The following is a 23135-nucleotide window of genomic DNA, read 5'->3' on the forward strand; positions in this document are numbered from 1 at the left end:
TTAATATACTCTGAAGCTTAATAACTTGATGCCCAGATAAAACTGCTATCTAAAACTCGCAAGGCAATTAGTCGACTAAAGTTAGAAATTCCTTCCACCATCAGTTTGATGATCTCTCTATGTGTAGGCACTTGTTCCACCTACCATACTACCTACTAGAAACGAGTTAGCGAGCAACGAGAAGTGAAGATAGTTAAGATAGTTTTATCCCTGAGCATCAGAAGTCATCGGAACAATTAAATCGCTTAGTTGAAGTGAATTAGTTCATATTCGACTGCAACATCATTTCCATTGAGTTTACAAACAAAAAAAATTATATAAAAACACATCCATGCATTCACATAGGAAACTCCGAGGTTATATTATGATTAATAGGTGTATTAAAATAAATGGTAAAACAAATACATGTATTCAATTTTTCACATTGAACAACAGGGTATGTTTTCGTCAGCAAAGCACGATTTACACATTCCGAAAATCAATTCATGTGATCCTATGGGGGCTTAGTTATGTTAGAATATAGATTATTCTCTCCCCTAGCGACAGGGCCTCCGGCAGTGTACAGTGTACACCCGTACATGCCTGGAGGAAATGTGACACTCGAGAGCTGAGTGCTGTGATTCCCTGTTAGGAAGTGCTTGTTGTGTTGGGCTTTTCAATTAAACCCGGTTATAATCAGCTAGGGGAAGCTGTACGGTGAAAACCGTTTACCGGTTTTAGCTATCGTGCATTTTCTATAAAATTTTATCCACAGGTTCTAAATACATAAAAGGAAAAGGTGACTGACTGATTGACTGACTGACTGACTGACTGACTGACTGATCTATCAACGAACATCTCAAACTACTGGGTGGATCGGGCTGAAATTGGCATGCAGAGCTATTATGACGTAGGCATCCGTTAAGAAAGGATTTTTGAAAATTTAAGCCCCAAGGGTGTGAAATAGGGGTTTGAAATTTGTTTATTCCACGCGGACGAAGTCTAAGCTAGTGTTAAATAATCCACACCTACTATGAGTAGCGATCGGTTTTTGTCAAGTATTTTTTATTATTGTAATTACTTTTAAGTTGTGTTGTGTTATTTTTAATAAAGGTAAGTAATTGGATAATCTCTGAACTAATTAACCAAACAAAATATTTTTACGGCGGAGATAGCTTGTACTCTGGAGACGGACCCATGTCCGTAAAGTATCCCGTAAATAAGACAGTTTCTATGAGACTTTTTAAAAATCTAAAACCACGAGTTGGAAATTATGGACATCAGCTTGTTATAATGAATAAATCAGTACTAAGATTATAAAGAGGTATTATTTAGTTTGTGAGTTTGTATGTATGCTTTAATCTTCGCAATTAAATTTTTCAAATTTCTTTCACGAGTCTTTCACTGATTAATAGCTGCATTATTCCCAAGTTCTATAGGCTATACCCATACCCATACCCAAGTAAACTATATATTTTGTATCGTGGACAAAGGAGCTGGCACTAATTAGAGTATTAATTATAAAGACGGGTATTTGAAAGTAAACTTTAACATAAGATTGAACATGGAATCGATATAACTTCTATTATTCCAAAACCCCTATAATCTAATTGAGGGAGGGAAAAATGTTTTTGTCGTGAACTAAGTAGGTACCTACCTCTCTAATTTAGGAATGATGCAATTTACGGCACTCTTTGATGTTATCTCTAAACGTAGTAATTTCTTTCTTGGCCGTGCTCTTTTTCGGGCACTTTTCATACTTTGTCTTTAGGAATCTCATCTGAAAGGACTGTGAAAGTGCCCGGAAATAACGTTCTTTTGTATGACTGATGTTAACATTCGCTTTCGTTCACATTTTGTCTAAGGGCGTTTATGCACGAGCCACTGCACATCACGATTTGCGGTCACGATACACAATACACGACACTCTGGACACGACGTGACTTTTGTAGGCTTTTCAACGAAGGAGGGCGTTTTTGTACGAGTCACCGCACGGTACGATTTGCAGTCATGATATTATACAATACACGACACACTGCTCACGATGTAACGTTCATACGTTTTACGTTACGTCTTTGCAATTCTGCTTTACTTAGGAAGAAGGAGGACATGCAAATTGCAAACAATATTGGATTCATCTACTTTTAAGAGAAAGAAAGTTGTGTCGTGAGTTGTGTGGTGCGTTGTCAGCAAGTTCATACTTTGTAAATGTACTTTGTTGTAAGTGTTTGCTTACTTACAGCCGTTATATCAGTACGGCAAAAAACGTTTGCAAAACATGCATCGTGCTCTGCGATGTCTTTGAATGTGTACTCATTCAAAGACATCGCAGAGCACGATAAACGGTCCATAGAAATAAATATATATGGGCACTCGAAGTCGTCACCGCATTTTATCGTGCCGTGCGGTGGCTAGTGCAAAATGCCCTAAGGATTCGCAGATGGTCGCTTTTAACATATTGTTATGAAAGCATAATCCATTTCTGTCGACGTTACAGTGAAATAAGGTCCATATATTCTGGAAATTTATTAAACGTCACCTAACGGTACCACGTGCGTTAATCCTTCATTTATTTCAGCTACACGCCTTCGTGAAGAGAAGATAATTTATTACACTTTGTTTCTATTTAGATAAAATAAATTCCTAGCTTAAACAATCCTACGTGAAAGCATTACAAATAAAACAAAATACCCTTTAGTACGTGAAATATCATTTATGTTTGTCTTAAATTGCTTCATTTCATAAACTCCAAAGTCATTTCAGTATTCAGGATTTTGTATGTCTCTAGGACCAGCGTTAAGTCAGTAAATATAATATATATTATATAACAAAGTATACAATAAAGTACCTACCTATTTAAGCAATAGATAAAACAGTAAACCAGAGATAAAATTACTAATATACAGAAATCAGTGACTTCTAATTTCTGCACTTTATAAAATAGCAATAGAAGCATTACCCGCTACAGACTACAGCCAACTGTATAATATTAAGAGAATACTAATTCTTGTCTCAGATTTTTGAATTACAAAAGCCATATCGTTAATTCTTTGTTATATTCTTATTTCCCACTCAATTGGTTCACTCATTTTCCTAAATACAAACAAGAATAATATACATACTAACTCGTAAGCTCGAGAAACTTGAGAAATTAGAGCGGCCTACAAACTTTACAAAGGTCATGTTCGTTATGCCTAGATATGCCCGCATTATAACGTGCTTTATGTGAGCTTTTCATATTGTACGAGAATAATATGCTTTGTAAAGCAAACAAGATAACAATTTACAATGAAAATTTTGCTTTGGAAACTCGAATACAATAGAAGAGTTATTATAATATTCTTGTGCGTTCTCGGATTATAGTAGTAATTAGATAGGTTTATAATGTAAGTAAGTCAAAGTATCTAACTTAATCCAAATATGTATATGAATACTGTATAAATTAACTAGTTGATTTTGTTAGGATCTTAATTTAATTAGCTTCAAAATTGCATCATGTTTTTGTTTTCACTATGGCAACTTTATTTTTAAATAGACTATCAGTTGTCATTCTGTGGTTGTTTGACGCTGATTGGCGTAAAACGGCGGGAACTTGGCGGGAACCAATCCGATTGTTAATTGTCACGTTGGAAACTCTTCAAATATAGTTACACTATCAGTTGTCATCCTGTGATTGGTTGACGCCGGTTAGCGCAGAGCGGTGGGACCAATCAGATCAGGGAGATGTTTATAGTTTCAAGTGGATTTAGGTTTTTAAAAATCCCATGGGATCTCTTTAATTTTGCGGAATTATAATAGAAATTAGCTTAGGTCTAGCTTCGGGATGAAACTTATTTCTGTACCAAATTCAGCGGATAGACCGTGAAAAGGTAACCAAAATCTAAATTAATTATATAGGTACATAATAATATGATGTTACACACAAACTTTTCAATAGTCAATAGCTAATGCATTTTGTATTGGAGTATTTTATTGAATAAGTTAATTGATGTCAATTTATAGAACAAAAGACTCCTGGATGAACATAAGTTTTCAATTTAAGAGATCGGATCTCCTCTCAGAATGAGAAGAGTTTGGCCCAAGTCCACCATGCTGACCGAGTGCGGCTTGTACCGTAAACCATACAATAAAATAAACTTCTAACTAACACAAGTAGGTACTTTTTCAAAATAAAAGAGTGTGGTAAAAAAAGTTTGAATGTTTATGACTAATTTATTATTTCGTAATACGCATAACACGGAGTTTTGCGAGCTTTATACAAAACTCGGATATTTGTGTACAAAACTATAATACTCCTGCGAAGTCAAGTAGTTTCAGGTCACGTCCACCCAGTGTAGGTACCCAGCATTGACTCAATTTGCATATGCATTAACTTTTCGAGTTCAGTTCACAATAACTCCACAGAGTACACTTCAAGCATCTCGGAACGAGCCGGTATTGTTTTAACATCAATACGATTAATACAAACAATGGGATGTAACTACAATTTATTTTTCTGTCATTTATTTACATATATCACTGCTATCATATTTTTAACAATGCTTATAAGAATAACATAACACAAATAACAAAATACAAAATAACAGAGACAACAACATAAAAATTATTATGTAATAATATACTAGCTGCCCCGGCGAACTTCGTACCGCCTAACAGTCGATTCTTTTTCTGGATTTTTTTAAAATTTTTCTCTCCGTAAGAACCATCCTCGTACTTCAAGGAATATTATAAGAAAAAGAATTAGCGAAATCAGTTCAGCTGTTCTCGAGATTTGCGATCAGCAACACATTTAGCGATTCATTTTTATATAATATAGAGATTACTTTAAGTAAAATGTTCATATAAGTCCCGCAAGTTGCTATTGCGCTGGAACTATGTCTCATTAACATCGAAATGAGGTCATTTTGACGTCAGCTGAAATAAAAATATATGTACCATCAGCTCGAAACTTCAGTCTAATGCTAACGCCACTAAAATAGCAATTTGCGGGACTTATAACATTAAAAGTAGGACAATGATATTATTATTATAATATATATATTATAATGATATTAGTTGCTAGGTAGATAGATAGATGTACGTACATATTGTATCGTATTTCACCGATAAAGGAGGATTTATTTTATAAATAAATAAATAAATAAAACGTTTATTTTTCAATCATCTAGATTATACACATACATTGATTTGATCTTGAACAAATTTGCGTGCTTGTTGACATAAGCATATACAATATTAAAAATGGTACAATATCAAGAACTGGCTATCCTAGCTAGATTTTTAGATCTGTGTTAAGGATAGCCAGCCCTCTCCCTCGGTTAACTAAAAAGTAAATAAGAACATGAGTGCACAAGCACAAATCAGTTATTACAGAAGATTACTGTTCTTTAACGTTTATACACTTAAATAAAGTAAGTGTGTATGATTTATGAACCTAGATAGTTGTGAAGGAAAACCATAGTGCACAGTGAGTGGTGTGTTTGCGTTTATGTAGTGTGTGTGTGTTTGTGTGTGTGTGTGTGTGTGTGTGTGTGTGTGTGTGTGTGTGTGTGTGTGTGTGTGTGTGTGTGTGTGTAAGTGAGTGTAAATGTGTAGGGGTAAGTAAGAAAGTAAGTAAAATCTAACTGTAATTAAATAATGTTGTATAGGTAAATTAAATGAATTAATAAATAAATTAAAAATATTTATATTCACTTCAATTATTATTATTTATTGAGAATATAGCAGATTTGGTATTAATAGATTGCAAGAAATCTTCTGTTTCATCGTAAGATTTATTCAACAAAAAGGATATAACTTACTTTTTACACTGAGGAAGCGGCAACTTATAGATGGGCAATTCTGCATTGATCTTAGTATATAGAAATGGGCCAAGATAGTAGTTGAATCGCTTTGTAAAGGCAAATTTAGGCGCACGTAAGGTGCAGATCTTATCTTGACGCCGCTTTTCAATATATCTGTATGGTGTGTTTTTATGCTGGTGTATAATTATATTTAAAATAAAAAGCTTTCTGACACTAAGGACGCCACAATCCTTATACAGTAAGGTAGTAGGAAAGAGGATAGGCCGAAAAGTTGCCACCTTTAGTATAGCCCGCTGAGCAATTTCAAGGGGCTTTAAAGTAGTTTTAGCAGTACCACCCCAACATGTGATGCAGTATAGAATTATTGACTGGCATAAAGCATAACACATATTACGGATCACAGTAGAATTTGCAATGCTTCGTAAATTTTTGAAAATAAAAATTAATTTTCGCACCTTGCTAGTGAGTAAATCGACATGGTCTTTAAAATTTAAATTTTGATCCAGCACAATACCGAGATATTTAATTTTATCAGTAGAAGCTATGGATTTAAAGTAGTTTCAATAGCTTCGGTGGCTGCCGCTTGGGAACCTGGCTCTGTTCTTGATAGATGCTAGAAACTACTGATGTATAAATTTATGGGGACAGTTTTTAGAAATATCAGCTGGAAAGTTATATGAATATTGTTTTTTTAAGGGAGAAATTCGCAACTTATAAGTTTTGTAATATTCACCTCTTTGAAATCTGCTAATGATAAATTTCGCTTTAATTACTTAATTAAAATAAAATTACTAAATACAATAAAACTATGCCTGCACTCGAAATCAAAAGTTTGTACACGAGGCGAAAGTCAGGGCAAACCACTAATTGTTTTTACAATTTGTAAATGTTGGTGGAAGGCTTCAAAATTACTCTGTACCAAAGACAGTCAATGCAGTCTAAAAACTACATTAATAGCGCTCTGAGTAATGAAGCGCTAGGTAACTGGTAAGTTTAACTGGAAAAGTTTATTTATCTAGTCTACACTAAGGGAGTGTTGTTTCAAATTTCGCCAGCAAAGTAGAATTTATTTAGAAGTTTCAATAGGTTTCGTGGCTAGCGGTCCGTAGCTCTCTGTGGCTGATGGATACTCGAGACTGTTTGTATCTGAACAGAAATGGTGCACTTCAAACGAATTGCAGTCAAGGATTGGAACTTTAAATACAGAACAGTTTTGAATCGATTTGGTTGGGAATTTTATTAGAATTTGAACTGCGTTAGATTGTCATCGTTCGTGACAGGTCGAGATGGCAATCGGGGTGGGAACGCACCGCACATCCGCACAACCCCTACGCTTACCCGGTGCGGGATATCACGGTAGACGTGTGGGTGTGCGCAAAGTAGAATTTATATTTAGAAGTTTTAATAGGTTTCGTGGCTAGCGGTCCGTAGCTCTCTGTGGCTGATAGATAGTCGAGACTGTTTGTATCGGAACAGAAAGTATTGGAACTTTAAATACAGAACAGCTATGAATTGATTTGGGTCCATTTTACTTTCACGTTACTTTAATTCGACTCTCGAATACTATCAACGTTGGTGAGAAGTAAATTCTTATACTAAGCGCACTGATGTTAAGTGACTACCGCCGCCCACGAACATTTGCAACACAAGAGTAACTGCCGACGACGACAGCCAGTTATTTGGGACGAGTATCATCTATGAGTAATTAGATTTCTTGGGCTTTTAGGGTTCCACCCGGATAGTCAGACTAAACCTATTGAAACTACTCCCAAATAAATTCGACTTCACGGGAATTTGTAACACAACACTCAGTTTGAAGATCAAGCAAAAAAAACTTCTCTATGAAAGTCATTGTTGCAAGTAGTTTTTATTTATTTAATAGAAATAGCAAGCAAAGTAGCAGGCGGGTCACCTGATGTTAATGATTAGCTAGATAGAGGTCTATATTAACTTCATTCTACAAATAAGTTATTGCTCTGGCAATTCAAGTTATACAACAAAGTCAGGAACCTCATAAGAGGTTCCTGACTTTATATATAAATAAAACAATAATGTAACAATGTATGTCGTACCTAATAGTGTTTGAAAACAACGTAAGACGTGGCTGAATAGTTTAGTCAGTCTTAATTTAATTAATATACCAACTGCCAATTTCCATTAAACTTAAAGTTGCAAAGCCACCGAACAACTTTAAATTTATTAATCCAATCAGTGCGCGAGGTTTGAAGGGAAAGCTTTATTAAATGTTCTCAGGAGTTCGGGTAATTCCGATGGCTTATGGTAAAAGTTGGAGCTCGATATCATTATGAGCTTCCGAACATCCAGGACTCGTTAAAACTGATCGCAAACCTATCAGAGAAGTCACACGATGTGTTGCGTTGACGGTGCGGCGCCTGAGCGGTGCCGCTCCGCGTTACGACGTCGTGCGGCGCCGCACCACACGCGCAAATGACTTGGGATCAGAGAGACGAGGTGGGGAAGATTGGTGCGGTGCAACGCCATACTTTCTGCTGGCGGAGCGGCAACGCAGTGCCACAGTTGGTGACAGTAAGGTACCGTCGAGGTTCGTCATCACTGGCAGGTGTCAAATGTTCTTACATTTGACACTAGGTAGTCTAAGATTAGCCTATTTTTCTTTGAAATGAAATGAAATGAAATGATTTATTTGTTTTAAAAGGTCTTTTTAAAATTGTGCCAGGGACCCTGAAGTAAGTTTGCAAAACCTGTATCTCAGGGTCCCCGCTCTCCCTCCTCCATCATTAACAAATAAACACTTATACAAAACTAAATTTAGTGATATGATATGAATATGAAACTTAAATATATGTGTGTGTGTGTGTGTGTGTGTGTATGAGTGTGTGTGTGTGTACATATGTGTATCAGTGTGTATTGTATGTGAGTGTGAGTGAGTGTGTATGAGTGTGTACATGTTTATATTTTTAATAACAAATAACAAATTTCAAATTTAACCTACCTATTTATATTCCTACAAGTAATTCTGTTTCGTCGTACGTTTTTTCTTGTAACCACTTAGACAATGTTTTTTTAATATCAAACTGTTTACTATTGTGGAAATTGAGAATTTTGTTGATTTTATTGTAGAGATGTGCAGATTTTCTGGTGTACTGATTGCGAGAAAAAGACGTTTTTGCTGCAGCTATATTAATGACATTAAGTTTCCTTCTCCTTCGTACAATTAAAGGTTCAGATTTTGTGGATTTATGTACTTTCAGAATCGTTTGCAAAATATATAACTGTCTCACAGTTAATACCTGACTGGTTGAGTAAAGCTTGTGTGTAGGAAATCTATAAGGTTTCTGATACATGACCTTTAGTAAAGATCTTTGTGCTCTCTCTATATCGATGAATTTAGTTTTAACTGCACCACCCCAAACGGGGATGCAATAACCTAGTATAGATTGAGCTAAAGCTATGTAAATTTTATTTAACAGGACTTTAGAGGCTATATGCCTAAGCGTTTTAAAAATCCAAATTAGTTTTCGTATTCTACCACTAATTACTTCTATTTGTCTCTGCCATGATAGTCTATGATCTATTACCTATAATTATTGATCTTTGCCTATAATGTTTGACCCCATAGCCTATAGTATTGGGCATGTCGTCGATTCAGGATCAAAACAAAGAGTTCCCTCACTCTATTTCACTCTGCTAGTACTACCATTCACAGCTTACTGTCACACAAGGCGTATTGGCATAATTTCTCATAGCACCGAAAAATGCATAGCGTGTAGGCTATCGGTGCAAAATATAGAAGTACAGTACGAGGCAGAAAAATATGTATACCGGCTTTTAGAAAGCGATATCGGTTTTGTCGTTGAGACCGACAAAACGTCACATAGGTATGAGTGACAGAGATAACGCTCTACAAAGCCGAAATCTCATTCTAAAGGTCGATGTACATTATTTTCTGCCGCGTACTGTAGGCAACTGTAAAATTGTACTCGGCTCTAGCGCCTTTAGTTTCTCTTGCACCAGTGTGCGATCACCATAATAGTGAGATTGAATTTGTGTCCATCATTACTTCGTTTATTGCTTTATTCGTCGCTTCATCTATTTTATGTACTCCGAAAATATGGGATAATGTTGTATAATAAATATGTAGTAATAAAGGTTTCACGATATAGGCTATATTATAGTGAGATTGGGTTGTTTTTTCAAACAAATGGAATGTCCTCTACTGGTCCTCTATGGTTCAAATCTAGCTTAAAGAGAATGGTAAAAAAACCCATAATCAAATTAAAATAAATCGGAGATAAATTGAACAAATTAATTTTAAATGTTTTAGTTATTGTGACAATAAACTTTCCAACAAAAATCTCTTTTCTTACTTCTCGAAACTCGAACCAAAAAAACTTCTCGAAAAAAAGTATTATCTAAAACATGGGTGAAATATCATTATTGGATTCATTATACTGGCTGGTAGGATGTATTAAACTTCATTTTTTATGGATCTTTGGATCTTAGTATGTGACTATTTAAAAAAAAATATTCCCTTTTTAATGCCAATTTCTTAGTGCGTTACGTATAGTACGCGACGGGTTGAGATGGTTATCGGGGTAAGGACGCCCCGCATTCCCGCACAGCCCCAGCGCTAACCCGGTGCGGGATAGCGCGGGTAACGTGCGGGTGTGCGTGGCATCCCCCCGCCTCACACCCCGATTGCTATCTCGACCTGTCACCTATGATTTTATAGTGAGAATTTCAAAGCTGACATATACTCTCACAAACGGGGACGAGGGTCTGTTAATCTACCAGTTCATAAATCAAAAAGCAATCCATTTCAGATGTCATACCTATCCGATGCCACCTGGTTAGCGATGCCATTTGTCAAGCCCGACATTTCCAAGGTGCTTCGGATACGAAAATCTAAAACATTGACCAATACAATATGTCGTGTATTTTTGATTGATACCTACGGCTTTTTCAGTTTCAAACACGTAAAACGTAAATTTTATAATAATTGTAAAGCATAATTTTCGTCCCCTTTTCAGTTTATACGATGAAGTTAATTATAGTTGATGGAAATTGATCGCGCAGCCTTTGTTTATATTTCTACCGACGCGGCAACGTTTAATTTTGTGGCGTATGAAAGTAAAAACAAATTCATTTTACAGTCAATTTTATAGATAAACTAGCTTATGCCCTAGACTTCGTCCGTTTACACTACACAAGTTTCAAATCCTTATTTTATCCCCTTAGGGGTTGAATTTTCAAAAACTTTTTCTTAGCGGATGTCTGTCATAATAGCTATCTGATAGATCAGTCAGTCAGCGAGTCATTTAGCTTTTTCTTTTATTATTATTATTATTATTATTATTATTATTTATTTATTATTTAATTAGAACGGCCATAAAGCCAATTACACTAATTAAAATACGAGTACAAACTAACATAAACATACTTACAAAAATTAACAACTTAAAATTATAAATTTTAAAAAGTAAAATTATAAATTTTCACAAAAGTGCAAGATCTGACCCATGAGGTCAGCCCATTTGTCAGCAAATATGTCACAGCGAGGGGACTCCTTCAGCAGTGCGTTGAGCGCATATATATATTAATATATAGTTTAAAATATTTAAAGCACATATCACACAAGAAAACTAACATAGAAAAATCGGAATAAGTATTTTCATACCTTTCTGACGACCTTTCTGGTCTTATAAATAGGGGTCTTCAGCACCCGCTGTCGACACGAGTTTAGAACTTTAAGTATAATTTCTAAATTTTCGCTGATCTCATGTACCTAGTAGGAGGCTTCAACCGTGACTAATTAACAAGTACTGGCAAAGTCGTGCCATCAAGCGATTTAGCGTTTCATTGCGAGGCCGTGTAAAAACTAAGCACCTATAGTATACTGGCAATTCCCTTTTTTTCATTTTTTTTCCCTTTTCCCAGGCCAGCTAGCTTACATCTTAAACTGCATCATCATTCATCACTCACCACCAGGTAAGATCGTAATCAAGGCCTATCATGTATCTGAAAAGTTAAAAAGTTTCGCCCTGAACAGCAGCCTTGTCAGATAAAGAGTACCTATTGTGTGTTAGGCCTACAATAATAAACACTAACCGCTTATCAATTAGATATATCATACTGTTTTCTATAATAAATTTAGGTATTGTATTGTATCTAACCTATTTATCAATTAATTACAAACTTCAAAGTATCCACCTACTTGAATCAATTTACGATACTTGGAAACTTAATTAAATTTGTTTGTTAATTACGAAACTCGGTAGGTGTTAACATAGCAACGGCAAAATTGGTCTTTATAAGTTTTGAAATTCTTTACTAAGCTAAAAAATATGAATCTTTTTTGTATAAAAACCGACCAAGTGCGAGTCAGGCTCGCGCAATGAGGGTTCCGTACTACAGTCGTATTTTTTCGACATTTTGCAGGATAACTCAAAAACTATGATACATAAAAATAAATAAAAATCTGTTTTAGAATGCACAGGTGAAGACCTTTCATATGATACCCCACTTGATATAGTTATATTACTTAGAAAATTGAAAATACTAATTCTTAGTTCATGACCACAATTTAATTTTTTTTGTGTTATCTAAACCCTAAATTCACGGTTTTCAGATTTTTCCCCAAATGTCAGCTATAAGATCTAACTACCTGCCAAATTTCTTGATTCTAGGTCAACGGGAAGTACCCTGTAGGTTTCTTGACAGACAGACAGACAGACATATAGACAGACAGACAGACTGACAGACAGACAGACAGACAGACAGACAACAAAGTGATCCTATAAGGGTTCCGTTTTTCCTTTTGAGGTACGGAACCCTAAAAACGTTGATTTGTACAGGATATACAGTACATTAGTAATTTAATTAATGATAGATTTTGTTTTGCGGTGGAAAACAATCATTCTGATTAATTTAAATTAATAATTATTATAATACGAAAGTGTGTCGAAGTGTTACTTTTCAGGGCCTATTCGTTTAACTGATTTGAGATTTAGAATAGAGATAGCTAGAGTATTCCGGAGACAGTCATAGGCTATTTTTGATCCCGAAAAATCAAAGTTACCGCGGAAATTAAAAACAATCAAAATCCACGAGATAAAAATCGTGGATGTCAAACTACACAAATAAATAGAATGAAAATACGCGATCATCGCGTGAAAACCAATTAGGGTAGTACGGTACACCTATTCGAGATCAGTATGTTTGATCGCACGGTCGTACGAGTAAAATTCGCGCGAACTTGCGATGATCGCGTAATCGCGTTGTATGAGGACAACGCCTTAGGGCCCTATATAAAGTACACACGGTAATGTGATATTTTTATGAGTTACGAAAGATGATATATATTCGGAGTTAGCGTCAATTTTCCATTTTATATTGCATCGTTTTTTAGAAGCAAGTGATTGATGTCTTTCCGAAGAAGGCACGTAATATAAAACCAACTGGAAAGCAATTTTGGGAATTCTGTTAGTTTCGTACCTATTAATGACTATAAAAAGACTAGTAAATCTATCTGCACTAATATTATAAAGAAATAACGTTTGTAAGTTTGGATGTAGAGGAGCGAATCTCCAGAACGAATGATCCGATTCTTTCTTTGATAGATAGCTACATTATTCCCGAGTGTTATAGGCTATAAATTGTATCACGCAGTTGTGGAAAAATAAAACAGCAACCTAAACTAAAACTATAATAAGTTTGATTTTTATGTTGTTGGAAATTCGTTCAAGAGGACGTTTTGTACTTACAGGTGTTTTATTTTTTGTAGTCTAAATATATAAAAGCAAAAGTTGACTGACTGACTACAACGCATAGCTCAAACTTTTGGGTGGATCGGGCTGAAATTTGGCATGCGATGCGATTCGATGTTGGTGAGAAATCTCTCAGCACTAGTTTGTCGCAGCGAGAAGAGCTATAAAAAAACTCGCTCAGCGACGCCCTTTTTTTGCTCAAGAATCTCGTGGTTTTGGCAACGGTGCGAGTAAACGCTTCTCAAACTCACACACTCGGTCATACTAGCGACAAAAGTATCGCAAATACACTCGCTTCTAGTTGCTTGCCAACTCGTTTCTAGTTTTTAATTTATTGTTTCTCGCTAATCGTTAGATAATTACCTTATAAATATATATTAAAGCGAAAATAGACCTTGTAGTTTTATGATGCGCTAACGACAAGGGATTTTATGTTTTATAGACTGACTATCGTGAAATGAAATGAAATGAAATGAAAATTTATTTATCACAACAATGTCGGTTTACAGTTTAGTGTCGGGAACCCTGAAGTAAGTTTGATAAACCTGTGTCTCAGGGTCCCCGCTCCTCCTCCTCAGTCTCAAACATAATAGTTGTGTTAACAAAAACTATAAATACTTAAGTCTAAACAATTAGCATGCAGTGTGTCGTGCGTGTATGTGTATGTGTTTGTGTGTGTGTGTGTGTGTGTGTGTGTGTTTGAGTGTGTGTGAGTGTGTGTTCTGTGTGTTTCCTTATGTTGTTGATTTGATATAGCTTTAATAATTTATTTAAATTTAAATTTGAAATTTTAGTAGATTTTCCGTATCAATATAGTTTAGATTATTTAGAAAACTAGTTACTGTTTGTTTGCATTTAAAGAGTTGCATGTCGTATATGTTTAAGGTTCTATTTAATTTGTTATATAAGTAGGTTGAAAGATTTTTATATTGTCTGCCAGCAAAGTGGGTCCTATTACTTGTAACAGTGTTGATGACTGCGTGGTTACGTCTTCTACCTTGGAGTGATCTATTATATTCAGTAGTGCGGTGAACCCGAGCTATAGTTTGTAAGATGTATAGTTGTCTAATGGTTAATAATTTGGCTGTTGTATAGAGACTATGTGTTGGGTACCGGAATGGTCTGAAATACATTACTTTTAATAGGGATCTTTGTGCTCTCTCTAGGTGAATGAGTTGGGTCTTACATGCACTACCCCAGGCAGGAATACAGTACATTAAATTTGATTGTCCCAGTGCGATATATATAGTTTTTAATAGTTCAGGAGGTACAACATGGCGTAGTTTTTTAAAGATCCATATAAGATTTCTGGTTCTCTTTATCAGACTGTCTATTTGTTTATACCAGTTTAGATGTTGATCAATTATCACTCCTAAATATTTGTACTCTGTTACTTTTTCAATGTTCGGGCAGTCACATATGACTCCTTGTTGATAATCACATGCATGGCATTTTATAGTGAAATTGTCAGACGGTTGAGCTGGTTTTCTAATCGAAAAGGTCATAAATTTGGTTTTCGATACATTTAGTGTCAACACATTGTTGTTTAGCCAATTTACAACATCGTTTAGACCTTTCTCAGCATTAACTTTCGCTTCCTCCCAAGTATCACCGTGAAAAATAAAGGCAGTATCGTCTGCATATGAATAAATATTGCATTTGTTTCGATCAATGAGAGCGAGGTCGTTTATATATATTAAGAACAGGGTAGGTCCTGAAACACTACCCTGCGGTACACCGTACGTAATTGATGCTTCATGACTTCGGGCATCACCAATTTTAATCTGTTGTCTTCTATTTATAAGGTAACTTTTCAGTAGTTGCAACGGAGTACCTCTGATGCCAATTCTATCCAATTTATCTAACAGTATGGGAATACAGACAGTATCAAATGCCTTGGCCAGGTCCAGAAATACTCCTATGCATTTCTGGCCCTGGTCGAGTCTCCTCGCGATTTCACTGGTAAGATCAATTACCGCGTCTTCGGTAGATATACCTTTCCTGAACCCATACTGGGAGTCAGTGAGAATTTTACACTCTTCTAAGTATGTATTTAATCTTTTATTTATAATTTTTTCAAAAACTTTGGATAGAATTGGTAACAGGGATATTGGTCTATAATTATCTACAACTTCCTTGCTCCCACTTTTATGGATAGGATGAATCAGCGATAGCTTAAAAACTTCAGGAAAAATTCCTTGATCAAAACAGGTATTGAAAAGGTGCGTTAGAATAGGGACAAGAATATGTTTTACGTGCTTAACGAATTTAGTGGATATATTATCCCATCCAGCGGCACTATTGTTTTTTAGATCTATTATAAAAGAATAGACTTCAATTTCATCTGTACCGATAAGACCAAAGGATTTAAGTGGAGCTATAAGCTTACATTTTGAAGTTGTGCTTGTATATGCTTGCTGATTCCTTAGCTTCTTTTCTGCCAATTGCTTACCCACATTGGAAAAGTATTCATTTATACATATCAAAGAATCTTCATGTGATGGTTTTATGTTTAATAGCTCAGTACTGACGACTCGTAATGACGAAATAGCTGAAACAGTAAATAATACGGAGTTATCATGTCACGTGAACGCCTAGTTAGCAAGTTGTTGAGTTATATAGTTTAGGGAGCAGAACAAAGTTTTAGAATAGCGACGCGGTTCGCGCTGATAGTTTATATCTCGAATTGAACTCGAAGTTTTAGGTGCTTTGGCATCTCTTGTTATTTCAGTGATGAACTGGTCCTGCGCTCGTTCAGGGTATCGAATGAGTCATGAAAGAATCATAGAATTTTTGGAATTTTATAATTTCTAAATTTCTGGTCAGGTCTGGTGGGAGGCTTCGGGCGTGGCTAGTTACCACCCTACTGGCAAAGCTGTGTCGCAAAGCGATTAGCGTTCCGTTACGATGCCGTGTAGAACCTAAACACCAAAGGAGTATATGGGTTTAATAAAAACTGCGATACCACTTCCAGGTTAGCCTGCTTTCATCTTAGACTGCATCATCACTTACCACCAGTGAGATTGCAATCCAGGGGTAACTTGTATCAGAATAAATAAAAAAAAGATCGTAGTACGTTTTTGTAAGATCTACCTACTTAGTTCATTTCAGACAGTGCTGTGCCTAACTAATGGCATGTCTAATCCAGCTTCCAGTCAATTTAGGTACCTAAATAAATTAAATAGTCTATCTTACTAAAACTGTTTTTCAAGTTGCTTCATTTATTAAATTGGTTCACTTTCGTTCCGAAGCTACACAGACCCATTTTCAAAGCAGTTTGTGTCGTTAAAATTTTTAAAATCCATTACGTTATTGGTAAAAAGTTACATTGTGACGAGGATCGTTATTTTCGTCACTTCAGTTCAGCCTATTATTTATTTCTAGCTGATGCTCGTGACTTCGTTCGCGTGGATTTAGGTTTTTAAAGATTCCGCCCACACCGGGTTACCGCGGGGGCTGTGTGGGTGTGCAGGGCGTTCCCTCCCCGATTGCCATCTCGTACTATACTTAATCGACAGACATATACAAATTCGATCTTATAATATTATAAGTATGGTTAGTACGAATTATAGCTTTATTATGTAATTTCTTTGAATGGTAGCAGGTGATTTCAGCCAAGGCTATTCCTCATTTCATTTTCTACTTGGAAATGCGATGCTTGACAAATGACGTTGCTAACCAGATTGCATCGGATAGCTGGTACGCACTGACCTCTACTAATACAAGTACGCTGGACTTGCGATTGCCGGCCTGTTTTCGAACCAACTTGCTTATTGCCACTTTGGCGCTCATAGCAGCAGTGAATGTACTGCGTAACGAAATGTTAGTGATGAGACTTCTGTCAAGATAGTGTCAACACGAAGATCATTTGACACAAAGTGTTAATTTTAAATCCCGGTACACGTTCTGGGGCGCTTTGAATCGGCACAAAAAGTAACTGTAATTTTGTGTGGCTCACCTTATCCAGCGTACTTGTATATTATGTCCATTTCTGTGCTAGTACGTCATTTGAGGCAAGTGGATTGCCTTATGATTTATGAACTGAGCGGCTAACAATCCTACGTTGCCGACAATATGAAACGCTACTTTGGACTTATGATTTTGAAATTCCGTTAAATATGGGATTGGAAAGGAAATAAGTTTTTATCGAAGTTTAGATACCAAGGTAACTTTTTGTTACACAATATTACGGATATTTCAAGGATGATAATTTATTTCTATTTTTATGTTTTTTTTGGTTTTTTTTAACCGATTTACGACACTACGACTACTCACTACTAGAACTTGTTGTCATTATCATATCATAAATTATTTATTATCTTATTTAAAAACGTGGAATGAGGATAGTTTTCTAAATTTTTAAACGCTTAAGTTTGTACCAAAGCTTTCTTTCGTAGCAAAGATCTACGCGGGTTACGACGTAGAAGTAGAAAGCTGCTACTTCGGAACTATAGCAAAAACCGAAAACATAATTTGGAAAAAGAATAATTAATAAATCGATAGCTTTTGCCTTGACTTCGTTTACATTTTGTATGATTTTTAACTTAGGAATCTTTTGTTTTCTCAGGAAATAAAAATTAGCCCGTCTGCAGAGTGTATATAATCGTGAAAAGATTCTCCGATTCCAAACTCAAATTTTCCGTTATAAATAGGTGCATACTTATCCGGGTTGTAAACTATCTCTAATTAAACAGATCTTCAGTGTGGATTTAGGATTTTAAAAATCCGTGGCAATTCTTTTATTTTTAGAAACAAAAAGTAGCGGGATGCAAGCTATCTTTGTACGAAATTTTCTCAAAATCTGTTAAACGATGAACCGTGAAAAACTTCCAGACAGACAGACAGGCAGACACACTTTCACATAATTATTTTAACTAAGTAGTTTGGATGGATTAACTAAATTGTAATAACTAAAAATTCAATCCAGGACGTCTTACTAGCAAAAATTCATACATTTGAGAGATCTTCAAATCCCATTATGTTAATCAATTATTATGCTATGCATACTAACAGGCATGACTGTATCATGTTACTTACGTTTACAAAGTCACGTTCTCACCTAGTTAACGAGCTATGTGTATAGAAGCGAAACAAACTTTGGTATAGCAACACAACTCGTGCTGACTACCTTTCAGAACTATGCTCTTTTCGCCCTATACATATAAAATCTGTTACAACTTAGCACTCCATACCTTTTACTTAGTAAGTAAGTAGATAATATAATACTTTCTTCGTCTACGATCGAATTCTATAAACAACCATCTAGGCAACGAGAATGAAATCTATAAAAATAAAGGCAATTTTAAAGTTTGCTATCCACATTATTTCTTTCTAAATATTTCTAGTAATTTTCGACAGTTGATTTAATAAGTGTTACTAAAACGAACTATTTAGCACAGAATAGCTATTACTACAATATTAGTACTAGTAATAGGAACGAACATCTTTCAATCACTTTTTACCATTTTCTTTAACTCTATGTTCCTTTTCTAAGTACATTTATCATCATGATCAACCCATCGCCGGCCCACTACTGAGAACTGGTCTCCTTTCAGAATGAGGAGGGCTTAAGCCATAGTCCACCATGCTGGCCAAGTGCAGATTGACAGACTTCACACACCTTTGAGAACATTATGCAGAACTCTCAGGCATGCGGGTTTGGTTCCTCACAATGTTTTCTTTCACCGTAAAAGCAAGTGTTATTAAATTGCTTAAAAGTGCTTGGTTATAAGTCCGAAAAGTTAGAGGGCCCAGAGTCGAACCCTCGACTTCCCGGGTAGGAGGCTGACGTCTTAATAACTAGGCTATCATCGTTCCTAAACTAAAATATTAAACGTATATTTTAACTGCAATGTGAGAAAATGCCAGTTCTACCACATTTATATGCTTTATTTTATCCAATAAAGTTACAGTTACTAAGTCACGTTCCCACCTAGGTGAGCGAAACAAAGTTTCAGAATAGCAATATAATTCGTGCCGACAGTACTCTGAGCACAAACTTTTGCCGCGTATCTCCTTAAATGTTGTTTTATACTCAAAGTCAGCATTTACCGACATCATCCACAGCTCATTTAACTCAACTAACTAGCATATTATGTAATCTTCTTAAGAACTTCTATTTGAGAAATAAGTAGGTACTTTTTACAATGTTACTATTGAAGTATAAGTAAAAAAAAGGTGAAAAGATATTACATCAGTACCCGTAGTACAAGATTTTACGTCTCACCAAACGAAACCAAATTCGAGAGTCGAAATACTTCCGCGTTACTGTAAAATGGACCTAAACAGCCTTGAATTGAAGTCAAATATTCAATGCCACTGATTTTAATTTCGCAATGTTTCCGCTTGGAGCGCTGGCTGTAGAAGTGTAGACAAACTTGAGCTTTAAAACAAGGCATTTAAGATCCAGTTTACTGTAACGCAGAAGTATTTCGACTCTCGAATTTGGTTTCGTTTGGTGAGACGTAAAATCTTGTACTACGGGTACAGATAGGTAGATATTTGTTTATTTGTTTTGTTTTCAACTCTTCATTGCACATAAAAATAGAATTAACAAAGACGAATCCTTTGGTAATGGTAATAGCACTGTCATAGAAACACTGCGAAGATAGATTAAATGAAGTAAAAGAAAATGAAACACATAATACTACACATAGTTGTGTATTATAAATATTTCACCGCCTATTCTAGTAACAGGTCTGAGTCAGTTCTTGTCCATATACCCGAACGCTGGCAAAAACGAAGACAGGTGATAGTACTGATGATTACTGATAAAAAACCTACATTTTGTAAAAGTTTACGATATTTTGCATATAAAACATCTGACTGACGCTAGAGGTCAACGAACGTTGCGTAAGTAGGCCACTCGGAGTCAATGCCGCGTCGTAAGCAGGGCATCGACCCGAGTTTTGCACGCTATACATTGCGGGTTTGAAAAATACTAAATCACTAAAACTACAAAATGAGCCAAATGGTTATTGGTATTGGATAGTGTTAAGATATTATAACAATAACGCTAAGTTTTTGCCAGCGTTTTGGTTACACCCTGTATTAATCAGTCTGACTGTAGCTACCCACCTGCTGGGTCTTCAACGATTTAACTGCCTCGTTGGTCTAGTGGTTAGCATGTTTGGCTGCGGATGATGAATTCCTGTACTTACCCGATCTCACTCCGGTCGTGTTAGATTTCTGTCTCATCGGGCTGTGAGAGTGAGGGCTAAACCACGCAAATGGCTAAGCTCTATGGTGATTGGCCTCCGTAGACGAAATTCGGTCGCAACTGCTATAAGCTTATAGAAATGCAGTATTTTTCACACCATAGCTCGTATTTGGTATAACTTGGCCAAAAAATATACAGCTCTTACTGTAAAGATCTTTCTATCTAAAAGGTTGGGAGCCTACCTACTATCCTTTTCGCTGGAAACTTTTAATTAAGTCCATGTAGTTCAATGAAAGTTAGAATGGCGTCAAAATTGGCTGGCAACAAAACTCCTCGTTCACATTACTTTGAGTCATAAAAATTTCAAATTCTATTAAACCTCACGGGTCGTTACTGGGGGTTGTTTTATTATTATTACTTGCGGTTGATAACGCTTTCATTATTAAAACCAAAACCGTTTCAGTCAAATTGTGTATTCGTGTGCAAGCAGTCAGTCAGTCAGTCCGTCAGTCAGTTTTTCCTTTTATATATATATAGGTATAAATTATTATGACATAGGTACAATATATATTAAGTATAGTGTAGTCTATTCGAGACACACTACGTTCGCAAGATGATATCCAAGGAGCTATCAGACTGTCGTGTTAACTAAACTAATATATTCGGATTTGATGGTAGACGTGTGGCTGCATATTTGCGGTATTAAGATTATTTGCTCTGTGTGTGTCTTCAATATTCGATACAGAGGTATTTTGATATCAGTCATCTATTTTAATTCAACGACATATTAGGTATCTAACAGAAATAGAACACGGAATTTCACTGCAATGTAACATATTAAGTCAGGTTAGACAACATTGAGAACATTATGGAGAACTCTCAGGTCAGGTCATGTAGGTTTCCTTACGAACTCGATCGAACTATCAACTGGTAGGCTATTGCAGCTAAAAACATAATATCTATCGGAAAATCTAGCAGGGAATTCCTTTGCAATTAAATATTACGAGGCCATAATGGTGTATAGAGCATGTCAAACTAAGCATACAGTGAATCGTGAGTTTCAGGGGGCTTCCAAGATCAATGGTTTCTTGTATACCAACCAGTTCAATTTCATTTTTATATAGGTTAATATGGCTCTGAATTGATGGGCAAATTCAGGTAGGGAAGCCTTCTACATACAATTTCCCTTATTTGTAGTTGCGTCCTATTTATATAATTACCCCATCTAAAATTCTTTGTTCCAAACCGATATTAGACATGTGCATTGTGCATGCATATTTGAGATATTATGATTATTTGCACTGCCACAGATATTCTATGTGGATAATGGTTGGGTTTGTATCGCAACGATATTAGTATTTTCAGAACATATTCTCGTTCTACATATTATTATTGCAAAACGATGAAGCCAGGTTATTATGCTATAAGATCTGGTATAAATGTATTCTGTAAAACATAGAAAAAAATCAACACCCAGACTTGAAGTGAGTGATGATTTACGTACCATTAGCAGCTGATATCTTTTAATTACCCCCTGGCTCAAGCTAGCACATATGCGAATGTTAAAGGAACGTGCAAACACTGCTCTATCCCACACATTTTGTTACTCACAAAATAAGGCAGGTCTGGCTGTATCGGGATCTTGCTCTATATTATTATAATTCAGTTTACCGATCACGATATGTGGTGATTATCGCGCTTTCATGCTGTTCGGTCAGTTTCCATTTCCATTTCGTTCCATCATCAGATACCATCGCGCTTCCAAACTTTTTAACACTTGTTCTAAATATGAATTGTTTAATTAGTTTAAAACAATGCCAACCCTGCTTACACGTGTTTTCAAAGCAAAGCAAATAATATAATAATAGGTACCATTTGTTTCAAAATTATACGAATCTATTCTAAATTGCAATATTTTTATAATCTCAAGTATCTATTTACCTGGCAGTAAAATGAACAAAAAGATATCCTTATTCGCTATGTACCTACATACAGAGCTTTGATCATCCTGGTAGCCTCGGGCGATATAATCGCTGGCCCCGTTAAAACATTCAAAAGATTCCTCTGCATTTGGAAATTGGGCTAATGGAAGTTGGAAGGCGATGTACAGCTTTCATTTCTAGGATTACGTACCCGAAGAGTGTTAATGGGACCTATTACTAAACCGTTCTTCGCTGTCCGTCCGTCTGTCTGTCCATCTGTCCATCCGTCTGTCTGTCAGCGAGCTGTATCTCATAAACCTTAATAAGTAGAAATTTGAAATGTTTGCAGTGTGTATTTCTATTGCCGCTATAACAACAAATAATAAAAACCCAAGATGGAAAATTTTAAAATGGCCGCCATGTCCAAGTGGACAGCGTTGCTGAATGTTAACTTTTTAGGACAGGAATATCAACATTTTCCGTTCATTGAACAGCTAGGTACACATCAAGTCTAGGGAGACAC

General features: G+C 35.8%; 1 protein-coding gene across 14 annotated transcripts in view; it reads left to right on the forward strand.

Annotated features, from left to right (window-relative positions):
• Liprin-gamma (liprin protein kazrin) overlaps positions 1-23135 on the forward strand; it is a 135061-nt gene that overhangs the window by 57926 nt on the left and 54000 nt on the right. The window contains exon 1 of one of the 14 annotated variants that reach the window (XM_069503369.1): positions 19066-19187. The exons of the other annotated variants lie outside the window; for them this stretch is intronic. The gene's annotated coding sequence lies outside the window, so the exon portion shown is untranslated. Of the gene's footprint in view, positions 1-19065; positions 19188-23135 lie in introns of those variants that run through there. 14 annotated transcript variants of the gene reach the window in all.

Source organism: Maniola hyperantus, chromosome 15, assembly GCF_902806685.2.
Source record: "Maniola hyperantus chromosome 15, iAphHyp1.2, whole genome shotgun sequence".
NCBI classification, from domain to species: domain Eukaryota; kingdom Metazoa; phylum Arthropoda; class Insecta; order Lepidoptera; family Nymphalidae; genus Maniola; species Maniola hyperantus.